Source organism: Carassius auratus, linkage group LG28B (genome assembly GCF_003368295.1).
Source record: "Carassius auratus strain Wakin linkage group LG28B, ASM336829v1, whole genome shotgun sequence".
NCBI classification, from domain to species: Eukaryota; Metazoa; Chordata; class Actinopteri; order Cypriniformes; family Cyprinidae; genus Carassius; species Carassius auratus.
Window position 1 is genome coordinate 2,873,115 of NC_039293.1, and position 6,375 is coordinate 2,879,489.

Consider the following 6,375-nt stretch of genomic DNA (forward strand, 5'->3'; position numbering starts at 1 on the left):
GTCTACCCTTAATTAGACATTTTATTTAGATGCATAACGTCAAAGAAGAATTTTATGTTTTTCATACTATTCCAAACTATTAGTATTAAACACAGGAAAGACAAATGAACACCTATATATATATATATATATATATATATATATATATATATATATATATATATATATATATATATATATATATATATATTTATATATGCTGACCCCAGTTTGAGCACTCGTCACTATGGTTAAATGCCAAATTATTAATAATAATAATACACATTTTAAATATTCTAAAAAAATTTTACTTGCATGTCATGTTATCATTAACAGTCATCAGAGAACTGTGAACATATGAATGTGTTTTTAAATTATTGAAATATTTTCGTTCTGAACAATCACCAGCGCGCCTGATTTGCAATCACTTCAGTTTGTCAACTAATTACATTCCTCTGTTCTGAGTTTCCTTCGTCTTCCTGTTTTCGTTCCATCACAATGTTTGGGTTTCGAGGACCGAACAGCGGCCCCGCCTCCCGCTCCCAGGAACCGTCCCGTCGGCTCCAGCCCGGCACACAGGTGTCCATCAGCAGAGGAATCCTGGCCAAATGAGAAACTCAGCACGGCACTCAATCACATGCACCGCCGGGATCCCCACAGCACTGACGTCCCTCGAGGCCGAGTGGCTGAGAGTCACAGCTCCTATCAAATTACACCTGATTTCAGCTTAACTGCTTTGTGCACCCATCCTAGGCTTTTCAGTCCAAGAAAAGGGGGTTTTTTAGCCTCTCTTGTGGCGCTGCTGTAATATTTAGGATCCAGGAAATGAGTGCAAGTCTAAGAAGGCAACTCCCAAAATGTGAAGTATACCCACTGCGCCAAGTGTTGGCCTGAACTCAAAGCGCAGCCTGCCTGCTGGATGTTTTATGCCTCTTATAAAAGCGAGAGCCCCTCGAGTGGCTAGGCTCGCATTTGTCACGACATTCGCTACAGCGAACTGAAATATAGCAGAAGTTTGAGTTTTCATGCACTCGTTAGCTCCCGTAAATCTGCGGCTGGGAGTCTGTTAACGCTGTGGGATGGAAGGGAACGCCAGACCCTCGCTTTATGCCCAGACGTTTGCCAGTCTCAAACAGACCCCAACCAGACATGGGACCTCTTGAGTTTCCTGACAATCTCATTTGTATTTAAATGGTTAGTTCACTGAAAAATTATTTACTCACCCTCATGTCCATCCAAAATCTCATATGCTTATTCTGCAAAAGAATGAAAAAAATTATTCGGCAGTTTTCGCCCATCCAGTGAATTTCATTGGGTCCTGAAATTCTTCAGACTTCTTTTCAAAACACAATCACTTAGTATGATGTACAGACTGAAATGTAAGCCTTTATTCACTTTTGAATCAAATAACTGATCAATGCACTTATACAGAGACTAAACCAAAAAGGCAGCGACTTTCAATGTCAGCTGACATTAAATCTAATTTGTTCTGGCATGTCACATGACCAAATGTCATGCATTTCACGTGACCAAACATGTCATGACCTTTGAGGTTTGTGTCATCATATTTAGTGCAGTCTTTGGGCCCTATTTTAATGATCTAAACACATGGTCTAAAGCGCAAGGTGCAGGTGCACTTAGGGTGTGTCCGAAATCTGCTATTTAAACAATGCGGCACAGGACGTGAAAATGATAACTGTGTCGGGCTGAAACTAGAAAAAAAACACTTGTGCTACGCCTAGCACCGCATTGCACCGTGTTTATGATAGGGCCCTTTGTATGCATGTGCTGATCAGTGTTTTGGTTTGATTTGAATGTGAATAGCTTCAATTATGATCTGTTCATCATGCAAAGTGACCGTGACTCTTCAGAAGACTTATACAGCGGTCAGGTCATGTGAATAAATTTCACACTATCTTCGTGTGAAATTTAAAGATTCGAAGTCCTGGAGTTGGATTCACAAAAAAATTTTCTTCCTATTTTGTAACTTTAAAATAAAGTGAGGAATACTTGTATCATCAAAACCATTTCTTAAGAGTGATCCAAACCTAAGAAGAATAAGAAATTTCTGAAAATAATTTTCTTAAAAGTCTCCAACTAGACTTAAATCCTCAAAGGTAAGATATTATGAATATGAAGATTTAATTAATTTTAGGTGGTTTGTCAAAGGAAAAACATTTTGAAGAATTTGAATAATTAAATAAATTTTTTAAATTTTAATCGTTATAAATCATTGTAAATAATATCTTAAAAATAGTTTACATTTAAATAACAAATTGAAAATTTATATATATAAAAAAATCATTATAAATAACTCAAAGTTAGGGTTGATGTTAAAAAACATAAATAATGAAGTCGGGATTGTTCTTTAAAAATCATTGTAAATAACAAAGTTAGGGTTGATCCTTAAAAAGTATCGCAAATTAAAGTTAGGGTTGATCCTTAAAAAGTATCACAAATAACAAAGTTAGGGTTGATCCTTAAAAAGTATCGCAAATTAAAGTTAGGGTTGATCCTTAAAAAGTATCACAAATAACAAAGTTAGGGTTGATCCTTAAAAAGTATCGCAAATTAAAGTTAGGGTTGATCCTTAAAAAGTATCGTAAATAAAGTTAAGGTTGATCCTTAAAAAGTATTGCATATTAAAGTTAGGGTTGATCCTTAAAAAATATTGCAAATAACAAAGTTCAGGTTGATCCTTAAAAAGTATCACAAATAACAAAGTTAAGGTTGATCCTTAAAAAGTATCACAAATAACAAAGTTAGGGTTGATCCTTAAAAAGTATCGCAAATAACAAAGTTAGGGTGGATCCTTAAAAAGTATCGCAAATAACAAAGTTAGGGTGGATCCTTAAAAAGTATCGCAAATAACAAAGTTAGGGTGGATCCTTAAAAAGTATCGCAAATAACAAAGTTAGGGTGGATCCTTAAAAAGTATCGCAAATAAGAAAGTTATGGTTGATTTTAAAAATGACAGTAAATAACAAAGTCAATATTGTTCTTAAATCATTGTAAATAATTTCTCAAAGTTATATTTGTTACTAAAATTATTGTTAATAATTTCTTAAAGTTAGGATTATTCTTAAAATCAACGTAAATAATTGAGAGTTAGGATTGTTCTTAAAAATCATCATAAAGTTAGGATTGTTCTTAAAGATCATCATAAATAAAGTTAGGATTGTTCTTAAAAATCAACATAAAGTTAGCAGTGTTCTTAAAAATCATAAATAATTTCTTAAAGTTAGGATTTTTCTTGAAAATCATTGACAGAAAGAATAATTCTTGATGAAACCTCTGATTTGTCTTAAATTCCCAATGGTCAGATCTTTAATCAGTTTAATTGGTTGATTCACGTATTAGGCATGAAAATATAACATATTATGACAACTTAATTCAAAATTAAATAGGAAGATATTCTTAAGAAATATTTGAGACCTTAAGAATTTTTCAACATTTTTACAAACTTTGTGTAGAATTGAGCTTTTTACATTTAGCTAAAATTTAGCTTTACATTTTTTAACTTCTTTGTTTAAAAGATTTTGTTTTCTGTGTCAGAAAGCATGAAATATGACATGAAGGGGAGTGAATTATGAGAATTTCTCTTTAACGACTGGAGTTTTTGCGCACTCACTGACCTGTTCATTTGACAGACACGTCATATTGCATGTCTGCACACGCTGTGTTGTGGCTGTGAACTATTGTTTGACTGCACGCACAGGAATGCCGTGTTTTTCGTAGGTAGGATCCACGTGGAGTCTCCACAGAGAGTGGAAAAAGTGAGCGTGTGTAGGATTTAGCCAGGTGCCAATCCCCCAGCATTCCTGCGCTGACCCTGTACGCCTCCAGGGGAGGTCTGTCCCAGCACGGCCAGCCGGGCCAGACTCCAGTCCAGGGGCGGATCTGAGGAACAATCAGCAGAAAAATGCACAAACACCAACACCACCATAAACTGACCATAATCATACTCGCCATCTACGCTGAGGTCCATTAGAGTTCACCGGTGAGTGGAGAGACAGGCTCTGTGCAGTCAAAGGCCATTCACAACCTGTTTTTAGAGAGTAAACTGCAAAAATGGAGGATGGAAAAATGGAGGGAATGGGTTCTGCTTCAACTGCATGGAGCCGACAAGCACACTGACACATATCTTGATGCATAAAAATTGCCATTGTTTCCTTAAAAAGCCAGATTGTGGTAAATTGTAATGGTTTAAATACAGGAGTTGTGTTTCAATGCACTTTAAAAGTTTGATTTCAGTCAGACTCAGCGTTATTATAATATTATATTATAAGTAGGACCGGGACTCGATTAAAAAAATCTATCTAATTAATTAGAGGCTTTGTAATTAATTAATCGAAATTAATCGCATTTTAATCGCATATAAATATTTGACCTGGGAACAGTTAGAAGTCATTTTTTTTCACATGGATTTATAGTATACCATTGAATAATGACTGAATACATAAGCTTAAGCAACAAAATATTGATTATTTTTGTTCAACCAAGTCTAGCAGACCAGTGCAATTTTTGCCATGAAGTGTAGCAATAGCATATTTAGAAACAATTTAGAAATAGTACATTTCAGAAATTCAGGAAGCTTATAGGTGCTGGAACCTTCTGTAAAGTGTTTTTTAAGTAAAACACAATACTGTCAATTACATTCAGAACATTGGAAACCCTGACTATTAGAAAACATCTCTCTGTTGCTTCAGAGGCCATAACATACTAAGTCCAACTCTCAATAACCTTGGCCAAAACAATAAAGAGTTTAACATAAACTGCCAGTTGCACCAACAAAATAATACATAGTTCAAATTAAAATGTAAAGTCCACGCTAGCTGCTATATGTTTTGCGTTGAGGTGATACTTGAGGCTCGATGTGCTGCTGCGGTGATATGCGAATGCTAGTTGGTGCTCCAGTATAATCGGTCCGCCGAAACTCATCCAGTGAGAAACGTTCAGCGGTGCAAAAATAAGTTATTAAAAATGCGGGAATTTTTTTTCTGTAATTAATTAATCTTAGTTAACGTGTTATTTTTTGTGTAAATAAATTAGTCTCAATTAACGAGTTAAAGTCCCGGCCCTATTTATAAGTGCTATTTATTTTTGAATATTTTTTAAATCAATTGATAAATTTTTACTTGTTTAATCAATAGTTCACCCTAAAATTTTAATTCCGTAATTAATTACTCGCCCTCATGTCATTCCAAACCCATAAAACACAAGTTAAAATATTTTGTTATGAAATCCAAGAGCTCTCTGACCCTCCATAGACAGCAAGGGTACCACCACGATCAAAGGCCAGAAACGTAGCAAGGATATCGGTAAAATAATCCATGTGACATCAGGGGTTCAGCTGTAATTTTACGAAGCTACGAGAATATTTTTATGCGCAAAAAACCCCCAAAAAACTTTATTCAACAGTTAATCTCCTCAACATCACCCTAGCTCCATTTTAAAGAGTATCACATACCTAAACAATATATGTCAGGGATCATTTTAGTCAGGGATGGATCTTGTTTTCCTTCTGCTTTCCACTTTTCCAAGATTACATTCCTGTCTATTTAGGAGATGCCTTAAGATTAAGTCAACCTTTGAAGAAAAGCGAATAACACTGACAAACGCCTCCCTCATGCTTAAACACTGAAAACCATCCGCTTCTGCCCAAAATTAGCAAAGAAAGCCCGACCACAACCAAACAATGAGCTTTTAATGTGAGATGTCTCTCTTTTGTCTGGCTCTCACCATCCTAGACCTCTGCTTTTATTTTTCCTGCTCTTTCATGCTCTCTTTTTATTCGTTTCAGACAGCGAGAGAAATGTGGAGCGCCCTGCCCCGCTAGCGCTCTCCAGGCCCTGTTATTGCACGCAGGAGTCTGCCGATTGCATCACTGTTTGTGGCTGGAGGCGGCGGGAATCAAAACCGATCCGAGGGAGGGGAGAGCAGGGAGAGAGAAACAGACCCAAATGATACAGAGTTGGAAAAAACACAAGTCAGGGGCTGACCGATGCCCATTTAAACAAATTGCCTGAGAGATTGTAGCGGTGAAGCTTAATATCTTTGACGTAAAGCAAGCCCATTATTCTGATATATGTTTTTGGTTTATTACATAAGCAGAGAGAGAAACTAGAGACTTTCAGAGGCTGTTCTCACACTCGAAAACCCAAGTTTGATTTCGTCCCCTAAACTGTCGGGTTCTTTCACATTCACAAATGTAGTTTCATATGCAACTGGAGGATCTGTCCCTTTGGATTTACCAACAAATGTTTTTCACAAAAAGAGTGACTCTTTTCTGGAAGAGACACGAAGATTGCAAACTGTTCTCTCCAGAAGAGTTATGAGAAATGCAGTAAACCAGGGTCATTATCATATAAAAAAAACTAGCTTGAACTAGCAGTT